Source organism: Phascolarctos cinereus, unplaced genomic scaffold (assembly GCF_003287225.1).
Source record: "Phascolarctos cinereus isolate Bilbo 61053 unplaced genomic scaffold, phaCin_HiC Scaffold_8;HRSCAF=390, whole genome shotgun sequence".
In the NCBI taxonomy this organism is placed as follows: Eukaryota; Metazoa; Chordata; class Mammalia; order Diprotodontia; family Phascolarctidae; genus Phascolarctos; species Phascolarctos cinereus.
The window spans coordinates 58,641,312-58,655,214 of NW_027556291.1; the positions used below are offsets into that span (position 1 = coordinate 58,641,312).

At 38.9% G+C, this 13,903-nt stretch overlaps 1 long non-coding RNA gene and 1 other non-coding gene across 2 annotated transcripts; both read right to left on the reverse strand.

The window, feature by feature from the left end:
• Positions 1-273: 273 nt before the first annotated feature.
• LOC110202152 (uncharacterized) lies at positions 274-9,956 on the reverse strand. Its single transcript, XR_013483550.1, has 5 exons — positions 7,824-9,956; positions 5,901-6,112; positions 4,699-5,416; positions 4,134-4,188; positions 274-3,186 (listed from the first exon to the last, which is right to left on the reverse strand). It is a non-coding gene; the product is annotated as an uncharacterized LOC110202152 (long non-coding RNA).
• LOC144455095 (U6 spliceosomal RNA) lies at positions 4,476-4,582 on the reverse strand. Its single transcript, XR_013483758.1, has one exon. It is a non-coding gene; the product is annotated as a U6 spliceosomal RNA (small nuclear RNA).
• Positions 9,957-13,903: the final 3,947 nt, after the last annotated feature.

A 13,903-nucleotide genomic window follows, 5' to 3' on the forward strand; every position in this document is an offset into this window, starting at 1 on the left:
TACTGGTCTGATAGCCCCAGACTACATCCAAATTCCTGATTAGACCTCAATGCTATTCCCAATCAGGGTACTTCAAAGCCTAGACTTCCCCACGACCATGCTTTAAGAGCCTGACTCATACCACCCATCCCCCAACAAACCCAGTTATTAGCCTTAAGAAAGAACCTAACAACATTTAGCTTATATAAAAATAATTGCTTTTCTGACAACACAGATGATACAGTTGCCTACCAAATTATACAATAAAGGAATACAACAATACCATACTTTAGAACCAAAACCAATTAATAATATCTCTGGGCTACCACCATCCCCTCACTAAACAGTAAACTAAAATACATAAAACTTTCTTGGGGCCACATAGTTCTTAATGTCAGATAACAATATGTGCTCTGTACCCTTGGCCCTTTATAAAGAGATATTATCCACAAATTCATGTTCCCCATTCATATCCACATTTTCTTACCAAAATTTTACAAACAGTTTGGAATCACCTATTGTAACCAAGTCAGTTTAAAATGTACTGGGCCAGTGTTCTAACTACTTCTTTTTGCTTTCCCTTCAGGTAAACACCTCTGGAGCTTAATAATTAATTGAACACTACACAGCTTTCTTTTTACATTTATGAAGGGAGATAATTGAATGTCTCCCTCCCCTTCTCTTGCCAAACGGCTTTTATAACTTTTCTATATATTCTGAACAATTCACTTTTTTAAAAATTTTCCCACTATTTTCTTTTAGTTTCTTTCAATTTACTTTAATAACATTCAAATTATAAAAAGCCACTTGACATAACAATACAAAAGTTTACCAATCTGCAGATCCTTACATTTTTCACAATTTACAGTGTAATAAATTCTAAACATTACATTTCATTTTCTTGGCAGCTGCCGAACCCAAACAAGCACTCGGCACAGCTCCCAGCTGCCCATAAATTACCTTTTGTTTGTGCTCTGGTACACAAAACCTTTTTCTCTTTTAGGTAAGGCAGGGAATGGTTAAAAACTTATTTAGCCTGACTCCCTTTGATCTGATTTTTTTTTCTTTTCTCTCCTTTTCTTTCTCTCTCTCTCTACATTCAACAATTTGGCCAAACCTGGAATGCAGGAGAGAGGAAGAAAATATTTTCCAACAACTCTTCAAGAGTTCCAAACCTTTTTACTTTCAAAACCTCTATTCACCCTATAAAGTATTTTCTCTCTTTTTCTCATCCACCCCTCTAAGGCTGCTGTTAACAGGGAGGAAGGGGAAGGAGAAACAAAGAGGCTGCCTGACTGCAAAGGATCAGAGTACACATACAATCAATCATACCACACACACAGAGACACAAACACAGAAATTGGACATATAACAAATTGCTGTTATATTCTCAAATCATTAAATCACATTTAACCATTTTCTTTTATCTTTCCCTTTATATTTTGGTGGTTCATTCCAATTCTAAAGCTTATTCCCTAAGGGACTATTTTCTTGGTATACCATTCTTCTGCTCTGTGGTGCTGGGTTAAAATTTATTTGAAAGTCTGTCGCCAGACTCTCCCAGGTCAGGGACCTACGAATTTTTCAGGACCTCACCCTAGGCCCTCGGGACCTCAACTTCGGCCCTCTCAGAGGGATTGCCCCCATCCCTCAGTCACCTGAGCGCCCACCTGTTGGTGTCTCTCCAGGCATAATCCATCCTATCCCAAAGACCCACAAGTTCTGGCACGTCCTCAGGTTCCCTCAGTCACCTGAGCACTCACTTGTCAGCGTCTCTCCAGGGATTTCTCCAGGGATCTATCCCACAGACAAGTTTTGCAGGACCTCAGGTTATATGCCTATAACTTACATGACTGCTTTCTCCACCGGCCAGAGTTTTACACTTGCAGCACACTACCACTATCAGAGCTCTTTCTTTATTTTCTTTTACTTTAAGTTTCTGTTACTCGGAATTCCTCTCCTTGGGACTTCTGCCACTCAGGAGGGAGACCAATCCCCAAGTCCGAGAGCCACCAAGAAAAATAGCTGGTGGGTGCCTGCTCTCGGCTCTTAGAGAGGGTCGACTCCTAAGAGGCTTATTTCCCGGCCAATGCACCAAACTGTGTGGGATGCCACTCAAATTAAAGAACACACAGAGGTATCCAAGGAGAAACAGGAAGTTAATTTATTATTATAATTATTTCAAACCTCAAGATTTGGGTGTCCCTCCACCAGAATACTCTGACGAAAGGAGACACAGACAGAAGCAAAGGACCTGATTATATACCCTAATGGGCAAATTCCTCCCTCCCACCAACTGGCCAATATTTGGCTCACATTCTCAATGTCCATAGAAACTGAAAACAAAACAATGAACACAATATACATATCTATATTTCTTAGTTTGCTGAAGTAATACCAAAGAAGCAATTAAAGATGTGCAGTCAAGCTAGACACTATACTGTATAGCCAGGTCACCATGACCAAAATATAGCAACAGGTGCATCAACAAAATACAGGGGGGGCTTCTTCAGGAGTTTCAGGCTTGGCAAACTTTAACTACTTAACAATGGCATGGGGGGGTACTTGGGGTTGAATTCCTGTAAATCAGGTGATTTCTAGTAAATTGAAACTTAGGCCTGTCAGGCTGCTATGCCTGCCTTGAGTCTAATATAATTTCTATTCATTCTTCTAAGAAGTTTTCACGGGACCCTCATCCCACTCAGCCTTATCCCAAACCTTAATTACACTGAGGAGTCTTCACTGGGACATCCCATTCAGATAGGGAAAAAGTAACAGAGAGAATTCAGAGCAAAAACTTTTTTAAAAACAAGTCTAAATTAAATAATAATTTTTTTCAAAAACCAAGAACAAAATGAACCACAGGAGGAAAAATGATGGTCAATAGCAAAAAGTCTTAGAGACTTGGACATGGAAGTAGGAAAGCCCAACCAGGTATCCCACCTAAGTCACCTATGAGATATGTCATCCTGGCAAAGTCCCATTTCATGTCTTAGTATCACTTAATTCTTCTGCCAATTGGACTACAAAGAGCATCAAAATCAGAAGTCTGCTGCTGGGTCAGAGGAGATAACATACACACACTGTACTCCATAAATGATATTTGTTGTAGTTGTTTCTGTCTTTGTAGTTGAAGAGATCATTGTGGTTTTCATTACTGTTGTCCTTGTGATTAATCTTGAACAGAAAGGAACAGTCCTGGCACACCTAGAGTGCAAGAATCAAATCCATCCATTATATTATGGCAGAGCGTTTAGTCAAAGCCAAACACCAACCCCAGTAGTAACCTTAATCCAATTCTCCCAAAAGAAAAAGGAACTGAAGAGATATACGTTTCAAAAGGAAGAGGGATGTTTACATGAGGAAATTGTAAAGAAGAGGGTGATTCTTCAAATCTTCCAAGATGTTACAATCCTAGGAATAAGAAATGTGGAAGGATGTGATGCCACTTGAGGTAAGAGGAAAAGATATGGTGGGGGGCAGCTAGGTGGCACAGTGGATGGAGCACCAACCTTGGATTCAGGAGGCCCTGAGTTCAAATCTGGCCTCAGACACATAACACTTGCTAGCTGTGTGACCCTGGGCAAGTCACTAAACCCCATTGCCTTGCGAAAAACAAAAACAAACAAACAAAAAAAGTATGGTAAGACTGACTGAGACTAAGAGGAGAAGAGTTAGAAAGACTGGCTGCATGGGTGGCCTTGCACATGTTCCAGCTGTCTGGCATCTCAACTACTTGTGACTTATTGTCCAGCAGATTCCACTGGATGGAGCCAGGAGAATGGAAATGAAAATAAAGAATAAAGTAAGACCCAGGTAGAGGCACACTCAAGGCAGTGTTCACTGGCCTACATCTAGGGTCACCCAAGCAGGGGACCTAGTATATATGTCAGACATGTTCTTTGGATTAGGTCTTTGAAAACTCTGTGACCCTCACTCATCTGACAAAGAGCTTTCAAGTAAAGGGTCCCTGAAAAGGCCTAGAGTTCTAGCTATGTGGACCCTGAACTTTTAGGATCATGTAGGACGGCAAGAATGGATACATATGTGGCAGAGGGGGCAAAACAACTGCAGGTGCCCAAATTGCTAAGAGGACCCATCCTGAACTGCAGGGTCAGGAAGCCTGGACTTCACATCTCAACTCATCTACTTACCAGACATGTTATGAGGGCCAAGTGACATGACATCACTCATCCTCAGCTCTCTGACCTGCAAAATCAGAGCAAGAAAACCACTAATCTCACAATTTATTCTGAGGCTCAAAAGCCATACAAATTGTAGAGCTTGTTGCACACAAGGGAGTTCTTTTTTTGTTGTTGTTGTTATTAGAGATGCCCATGAGCATTTTCAAGCAAAGATGTCAAAAGTACAGGGGAACTATTTCTTTTTTTTTTCTTTTTTTAATTTTTAACATATGTTTTTAAAACTTTGGGTTACAAATTTTCTCCCTTCCTCCCTCCCCACCCACCCTCATTGAAAAGGCAAGCATCTCCATAAAAAATATGGAATGCTTCACGAATTTGCGTGTCATCCTTGCGCAGGGGCCATGCTAATCTTCTCTGTATCCTTCCAATTTTAGTATATGTGCTGCCGAAGTGAGCACAAGAGGAACTATTTCAAAGGTCCATCAAGAGGTAAATTCCCTGGCTTTCCCTGACTTAAGCCCTGAGCCCCAACCTATTTTAAATTCCTGAAACAAATGCAAATCTGGAAACTCACCTTTGAAAAGAAACAGTGAGCTTGTCAAAATGAAACTAGTCCACAGGAGAAAGACTCAGCTCTTACTGAGAATAATTCTAGAACCAATTAAGAGAGAAATAAGGTTAACCTTAAGGTACTTAGAGTCAAAAGAAAGGCCAAAGTGACATCTGGGGGAGGCCCCAGAGTCTGAACTGAGCCTGCAGGAACTTTTTCTGCTAGCAATGTGTATTTCTTTGCCATCTTTGAATGCGTGTAGGATGAAGGAAAATGAAATATTAAAACAGAAATATAAAAAGCCCAAGTCTGTCACTTAGCATCATTTAATTCCTCCGACAATTGGACCACCAAGAGCATTGGAATCAGAGGTCTGTCGTTGGCTCAAAGGAGATAATATACACATACTGTACTCCTTCAATATTTGCTGTCCTTGTTTCTGATTTGGTAGGTGAAGTTATTATTATGGCTGTTTTTGTTGCTGTTGTTATTGTGATTAATCCTGAACAGAAAGAAAAACATCTGGCATACCTGGAGTGGACAGAAGAATAGATATATGTGCATCACATTAAAGCAGATCCCTCAGGCAAGGTCCAATGTCAACCCCAAGGGCAACCATCAACCATCTTTGGCAAAAGATAAAGGAATCTAAGAGACTTACATATCAGAGGGAAGAGGGATAGTTGCAGCAGGACATTTGTGAACCAGAGGGTCACTTCTCACATCTTCCAGGTATCTCCATCTCAGGAAGGAAAAATAAAGAAATGATGTTAACCCTTGGGGACTTAGAGGAAAAGAGATGGCAAGACTGACTCCATGGGTAGCCCTGCACATCTTCAAGCTGTCTGGCATCCCAACTACATGCGATTTCTTGTTCTGCTGACTCCATTTGATGGAACCAGGAGAACAGAAATTACAAGCAAAAATGAAATGTGACTAACACGGAAGAGTGGCTGTGTCCTGTGGCCTCCATGTGGGCTCTGCCAAACCAAGGGTCCAATGCCCATGTCCCTAACATTCATTCAATTAGGCCTTAGCCAAGCCCGAGGGCCTCACTCTCCTCACTTGTCTGTTAAGGAGCTGTCAAATTCTGTAGTTCTAGCCATGTGGACACTGAATTTTTAGGGTAGTAAAGTATGGCAAGAATAAATTTATATGAGGAGGGAGGGGAATTAATGGCTGACCAGTAGGGGACCCAATTGGTAAGAGGCCCCCTCTTGACCTACCAGTCATGTCAGGAAGGCCAAGTCATGTGACCTCACTTCTCAGCTCTCTGACCTGCAAAATCAGAGCAACAGAACGACTAATCTCACAATTTTTTCTGAGACTCAAAAGCCACACAAATTGTAGAGCCTCACCTTTGAAAAGAAAGAGTGAGCTTGTCAAAATGAAATTTGTCCATAAGGGGAAGGTTGCTCAGCTGTTTCTGGGAATAATCCTAGAACCAAACAACAGAGAAATGAAGTTAATCTTAAGGCATTGAAAGGCCAAAAGAAGGAGAATCTGACTTTGTGGGGAGGCCCCAGAACTTGATCCTAGCCTGTAAGAAATTTTGCCCTAGGAAATGTCCACTGATTTTGCCACCCTTGAATATCTATAGAATAAAGGAAAATGAAATGGCATAAGGAAAATACAAAAAGGAGGGGGGAAATATACTCCCATTTCCATCACTTTGGTGTCAACAGATCAAGACCTGGGGTCTTGGGGAAGATGAATACCCAAACAAGTAAAAGATGATGGTATGGTGAAAGGAAATGAAGTATGGGAACAAAAATGATGTCAGACAGCCAAATATCTTATAGCCTTGAACTTGGAGCCAGGAAGGCCTGAAGAGCAATCCTACCTCAGCCACATATGAAGTGTGTCCTCCTGGCCTGAGTAACTTCCCATGTCTTAGCATCACTTAATTTCTCCATCAATTGGACTAAAAAGAGCACCAGAATAAGAGGTCTGCTACTGGGTCAAGTGAGATACCATACACACACTACATATGACATTTGTGCTCATTTCTGATTTTGCAGTTGAAATTCTTATTAGGGCTGTTTTTGTTGTTGTTGCTATTGTGATTAATCCTGAACAGAAAGGAAAAGACCTGGCACACCTGGAGTGAGCAGGACAATGGAATCTGTCCATCATATTATGGCAGACCTCACAGGCAAGGCCAAATGCCACCCCCAAGGGCAACCATCATCCAATTTTCTTAAACTAAAGAGGAATCAAAGAGGTTTATATTTAGAGGGAAAGATGGATGATTGAACATTTCTGAACAAGAGGACCAATTCTCAGATCTTCTAAGTATCTCCATCTGAGAAAGAAAAGATCAGAAATTATGTTAAGCCTTGGGGACTTAGAGGAAAAGAGATGGCAAGACTGACTGCAGGGGTGGTCCCAAACATCGTCCCAACTGTCTGGTATTCCAACTACTCACAATTTTTTTGTCCTGTTGACTCCATTTGATGGAGCCAGAAGAACAGAAGCAACAAGGAAGAATAAAATATGACTGAGGTAGAGGCATCCTTAAAGTCGTGTCTAGTAGGTTGTATCTGGAGTCAGCCAAGAAAATATGCATATGTAAGACAGATTCTATTGATTAGGCCTTTGAAAACTCTGAGGGCCTCACTTCCCTCACTCATCTGATGAGGGGCTTTCAAGCAAATGGACCTGAAAAGGCCAAAAGTTTTGCATATGTTGACTTTGAATATTTAGGGAAGTGAAGGATGGCAGGGGAGGAAAAACAAATGGCTGACCAGCAGGGCCCCAACTTGTTAAGAGGCCCCATCCTGACCTTCATGGTCAAGAAACCTGGACTTCACATCTCAATTCATCCACTTACCAGATTGGTCGTGTGACCTTATTCCTCCTCAGCTCTTTGACTTAAAATATCAGAGCAGGAAAACCACCAATCTCATAGTTTGCTCTGAAGCTCAAAAAGTACACAAAATATAGAGCTTGTTGCATACAAGGGAGATCCTCTTTTTCTTATTATTGATGCACATGAGCATTTCCAAGGAAAGATGTGTCAGGAGTGCAGTGGCAGGGAATCTACTTCAAAGGTCCATCGGAGGCTAAACTCCCTGGCTTTCCCTGACTTATGCCCCTAGATCTAACCTATTCAAATTTCTGAAACAAATGCAAATTTGGAAACTCACCTTTGAAAAGAAACAGTGAGCTAGTCAAAATGATATTTGTCCACAGGAAGAAGACTCCTTATCTCTTCCTGGGAATAATCCTAGAACCAATCAACAGGGAAATAAAGTTAACCTTAAGGCATTAAGAGGTAAAAAGAAGGATAAAGTGACACTTGAGGGAGGCCTCAGAATCTGAACTAAACCAGCAAGAACTTTTGCCCCTGGCAATGTGTATTTATTTTGCCACCCCTAAATACAAGTAGGACTGAGGAAAATAAAATGGCATAAGGGAAATACAAAAAAGAGAAAAATTATATATACATGTACATATATCTCCAAATCCATCATTTAGCATCACTTAATTCCTCTGTCAATTGGACTACCAAGAGCAAGATCTGTTGTTGAATCAAAGGAGATAACATACATAACCTATATTCTAAAAAAGATATTTTTGGTGGTTGTTTCTGTTTTTGTATTTAGAGATACTACTATTGTTCTTTTTCTTGCATTTGTTACTGTGATTCATCATGAACAGAAAGGAAAAGACCTGGTATGTCTGGAGTACAAGAATATAATTTGTTTAACACATTAAGATAGAGTTCATAGGCTGGGCCAAATTCCAGCCCCAAAAGCAATCATCATCTACTTTCCTCAAGAGAAAAAGGAAGTGAAAAGTCTTACCTTTCAAACGGAAGCAGAATGGGTGCAATAGTAAACATAATTCTTAAATCTTCCAGGTTAATATAATACTTGGAATGTAAAATCCACAATGAAATGCAGCCTCCAGCATTTAGTGCAAAAGAGATGGTAAGACTGTCTGGGTTGCCCTGCACATTGTCCCAGCTCGGTGACATCTCAATTATTTGCAGTTTAGTTTCCTGCTGTCTCCTTTCAATGGAGTCAAGACAATGGAAATGATAAAAAAAAAAAAAATCAAATCCATCCAAGGAAGAGGCACACTCATGGCAGTGTCCAGTGGCCTGCATCAGAGGTCAGCTGATCTGAGAGGTCTAACTTGTACTTCACTCACATTCTGTGGATGAGGCATCGGAAAACCCGAGGGCCTCACTTTTCTCAGTTGTCTCATAAGGGGCTTCCAAATAGAGGGCCTTTGAAAAGGCCTGTAGTTCTAAAGCTATGTGGACCATGAATCTTAGGGAAGTCAAGCATGGCATGAATGAATACATACGTTGCAAGGAAGGGAAAATGATGGTTGACAAGCAGTGTTCTAAATTGAATGGTGGTGAAAACCTGACCTGCAGGGTCAGGAAGCCTGGATTTTAACTCCCAACTCACTCACTTACCAGACCTGTCAAAGTAACCAAGCTGCTTATTCTGTGTCATCCTCTGGTCTCTTCCTGCAACATTGGGATAAGAAAATTACTAATCTCACAGTTTTCTCAGAGGCTCAAAAGTGACCCAAAATGTGCAGCTTTCTTTATAGAAGTGAGTCATTCTTTTTACTGGTACAGATGCATAAGAGCACTTGCAAATAAAGATGCCTCAGGAGTGCAGTGGAGTCATTTCATTGGCCCATCATGAAGCACCAGACCAGGGTTGCCCTGACTGATGCTCCCACCCCCAACCACTATAAATTTCTTTAGCAAATTCAATTCTGGAAACTCACCTTTCTGAAAGAACAGTGATCTTTTCAAAATGAAATTTATCCAGAAATGGAGATTACACAGCTCTTCACTGGAATAATCCTAGCACCCACAAATGAAGAAATCATGTTAACTTTAAGGGACTCACAGGCAAAAAGATGGAGAACCTGAAGAAAACTCACTTTTCAAAGGTAATGGTGGTGGTTGTGATAGGACATTTGTGCACAGGACTTAAACAGCTAAGCTCTTCCTAGGAGTACTCCTAAAGATGAAGAAGTACAGGTATAATGTTAACCTTAAAAGATTCACAGACAAAAAGATAGAGAAACTGATTCTCTGGTTGACCTTTGAGTCCAATCCAGAACTATGACATGCTTTGCCATCTGCAATGTCTATTTTTCCTCCTAACATTCAATACATGCAGGAATGAGGGAAGTGAAAAGGCATAAAGAAAAAGAAAAACAAGTGAGAGGAAAATTAAATACAGTGGTCATATCTCTGATTCTGTTCTCAGCAGACCTGGGGATTATTCAGACCTCAGACCTTGTTTTATGCTAAAAGCCCTGGGAGCTTTAGTGGTATGTATCACAAAGCCCCAGTTATATCCATCATTGAATCACTATAGAAATGAAGTCAGGGATTGTAGTCAGGTTTTTTGCCTTGACACAAATGACTTCATTTTGCGTTAGACCATCATTTTGGGGTAAAGCTTTCGGGTGTTTGTTTTTACTCCAGTAATATAAGCATATATGTTGCATAGCTGGCAAAGAACATGCCTGTGTTCATAAGCTACAGTTAAAGAAATGGGACCTCACAGGCAGGCCTGGACATTTTTAAAACAACCTTGTCATGAGCTTATTTTGTCAGGTATCAATCAAATTAACCGGTAAACAAGTCAGGTCATTGACCACCAAGCAGAATTTGGTGTAACCAGCTAATGCACATAGCTACAACACTAAGAAAGCCACCAATATCTCCAGCCTTCAGCATACCCTTGGCTCCCTACTAAGTTGGGATCCTGAATTCCCAGTACTAGAGACTCAAGCATCCTCTGGATTCAATGAGGGCACTGCTGATTGACTGAAGGACATTTCCTCACTTACCTGGCAACCACCTTGCAGGGACATAACATAGCCTCTGGCTAAGCAGAGAGGTAATCTTGCCACTGAGTACCACTGCAAGACATGCTTATTGGAAAACTAGAGGAAATTAAATTAGCTGTTTGTTCCTACTGGGGTTAAGGCTATTATTGTAATAGAAAGTAGAGACTAACATTTGTACATTCTTGACAAATCATGTTTGATCGCTAGAATCGGGAAGTGTAAGTCTAATTAGTGTTTTGGTCACTCAGCATATTAACAGCAAATCAGTTTAGTGGATGCATTACATGTTACAATTGACAATGCTTATGGATTCCTGTTCACAGTGTCCCATTGGAATGTGATCAGGAAAAGAGTAAAGAGAGACAAGGCTGAGAATCAACTCTGGAAGTTACTGTATTCCATAAGCCAATAACAAACACTGAGACTAAGTCCTGGCTGTTGTACTTCCACAGACAGAATGGTACAGAAAGCTCTGCTGCCACTGCTCTGTCTGCTCCGGAGAAAGTCACAGCTAGGTCACTGAACCTCACATTTCAGCAGTAGGGAACCTCTTTGCTCTTAGGTCCATAAGTCACTGACCAGGGCTGAGAAATCTGAACAAGAAACAGGAAATCCCACTTCCTTCATTAGATTCATGAGCTGCTGACCATGGCTGGAACTAGAACTCTTGGTAGTTGCATCTTCTTTGACCGGGTTAGATCATACAACCTGGCTGTTCACCTACTGCCTCCACCAAAGGGGGCAAGGACTAAAATTTAAAACCCATGCTGCAACAGAAGAGAAATTCTCTTCTCTGCCTTTTAATCTGTCTCTGTCTCTTTCTTTTTCTTTCTCATTTAAAAGTTTCACTATGAATTTTATTCTGCTCTCTACCCTCTATTCTTAAGACAGCATTCTATTAAAGAATGCTGAGATGGGAAACCAACCCTTATACTGAGCTTGCGATAACACGATCAATTATTAAGAGGAACTTTATTTTAAAATAAAAGTGTCTCATGATACCCATCTTCCCAGGAACCACAAAGATAAGGTAGAACCTCAGAAGTAGCTGAACTGGTATTTTAATACAAATATGCGACATATTCCAAGAACCATATGTTGTGAAGGTAAGGATACTAAGCCAATGACTAGAGGATTTCTGACTTTCTTAAATCCAGTGTCACCATAGCAGAACATTAAAAATACACACTTGCAAGGTTTATTAAGAAGTTAGGGAAAAAGAACAGGGTTGATACTGAAGGAGAAAATGTATCTCTCCCTACAGAAATAGAGAACACACTGAGAAAATGAAACAGATGACCTAAGTTTTACTAGAAGCTCTAAACCAAGTAAGTAGCTCTGAAATATAACATTAGGAAAGCAAACAGGAAAAGAAATGGAGGGCTAGTGACTTGTTAGATGGTGGGCTAAGAGACTCATTGCTAAGGGGATACAATGATATGGATAACCTCTGGTGAATTTTGTGTACCATATCTAACCATAAAGTCTTTACTGAAGGAGAGGAAAAGGTTTCTAAATAGCTTAGAAACCAGAGCTTATAACAGAATGGAGTTAGGTCAGATATATTCATTGGATGAGCACTTCTCAATGCTATCATTAAAACTCAATGCTAGAATAGAGATTTCTTTCAAAAACCAAAGAAACATATGGTTCCTGGCTATTAAGAGTCTGCCATAGAGGCAGTAAATCTGTCAGACCTAAATCAATCTAACTATACACAAAAAAAATTAGTTAATTTTTGAAATTTTTGAATAAAATTTTTGAAAACTTAGATATCACAGACCTCTGGAGAGTAATAAATGGGATGAAAAAAGATTATACCTATTTCTCAGCTGTACATGTTAGCTTCAAAAAAAAGTAACCATTTATTTGGGCATATAAACCTCACAAATAATTGCAGAAAAGCAGAAATAGTACATACATGTTTTCTGACCATAATGCAATAAAATCAATAAATAACCTTTAAAGCATCAATTAAAAATTAGTTGGAAACTAAATAACATAATCTAAAGAATACATGGGTAAAAGAACACATCATAGAAATAATAATTTCATTAAAGATAATGACAACAAAACAAAATTTGTGTGATGTAGCCAACATATTATTTAGGGCCAATTTTTATCTTGAAAGGCTTATTTACTCTATTTTATAAAAGAGAGAGCAGATCAACAAATTGAATAGTCAGCTAAAAACAGAAAAACAAAAGGAAAAAAACTCCAATTAAAAGTCAAAATAGAAATCTTGAAAATCAAAGAAGAAAAAAATTGAAAGTAAAAATAACCATTGAATTAATAAATAAAATGAGGAACTGGGTTTTTTGGGAGGAAAGAAAGAAAAAATCCAATAGATAAACCATGAGAAAAATTTGATTTAAAAAAAAGGAAAGAACAGAATCAAGAATATCAGGAATATCAAGGGTATCAATGAAAAAAAATACAAAAGAAAATGGCCTAAAAGTATGAGATCACTAACTATACTACAAAGCTGCAATCATCAAAACAATTTGGTACTAGATAAGGAATGGAGAAGGTGATCAGTGGAACAGATTAGGTACACAATATACAGAAGCAAATGAGAATACATTTTTTTATATACCCAAAGATTTTAGCTATTTGGTCAAGAACTCACTATTTGACAAAAACTACAGGGAAGGCTAGAAAATAATCTGGAAATAATCTGGCATGGACCAACATCTCCCACCATAAACCAGGAGAAGCTCCAAATAAGTTCATGATTTAGATATAAAAAGTGACACTATAAATAAATCAGTGGAATGCAGAAGAAATTATCTGTTAGATCAATTGATAAGGGAAGAGTTCATGGCCAAACAAGAGAGAAAGAGGTCATGGGGGAGGTTTTAAAATGGATAGTTTTTATTATATAAAATTAAGTTTTTGTACTAACAAAACCAATACAGTTTAAATTAGGAGAAAAAGCAGGAAAGTGGGAAAAAATTTAAAAAGTAATAATTATTTGAAAAAAGGATGATGATCATGATCAATATACAATAATTTCTGTGATGGAGATAAAGCAATCCTAAGGAGGAAGAAAAAAACATATCCTTACAAACATACATTAATAACACAGAAAAGTAGAGGAATAATGAACTGAATATTCATTGAAAAAAGTTAGCAAATCAACAAATAAGCTTAAAATAAGCACAAAGATATAAAACAACAGAGAAGAAACAGATAAATAGGAAACAAAACAAAAAACTCCATACAAATGATATCTAAAATTAATGGTTGTTTCTTTAAACAGACTAACGAAATTGATAAACTTTTAACTAATCTAATTAAAAAGAGGGGAGAAAATTGAATAAAAATTAGTAAATAAGCAAAGTGAAATATCACCAAAAACAGAAGAAAAAAAAATCAGCACATTATGCATAGT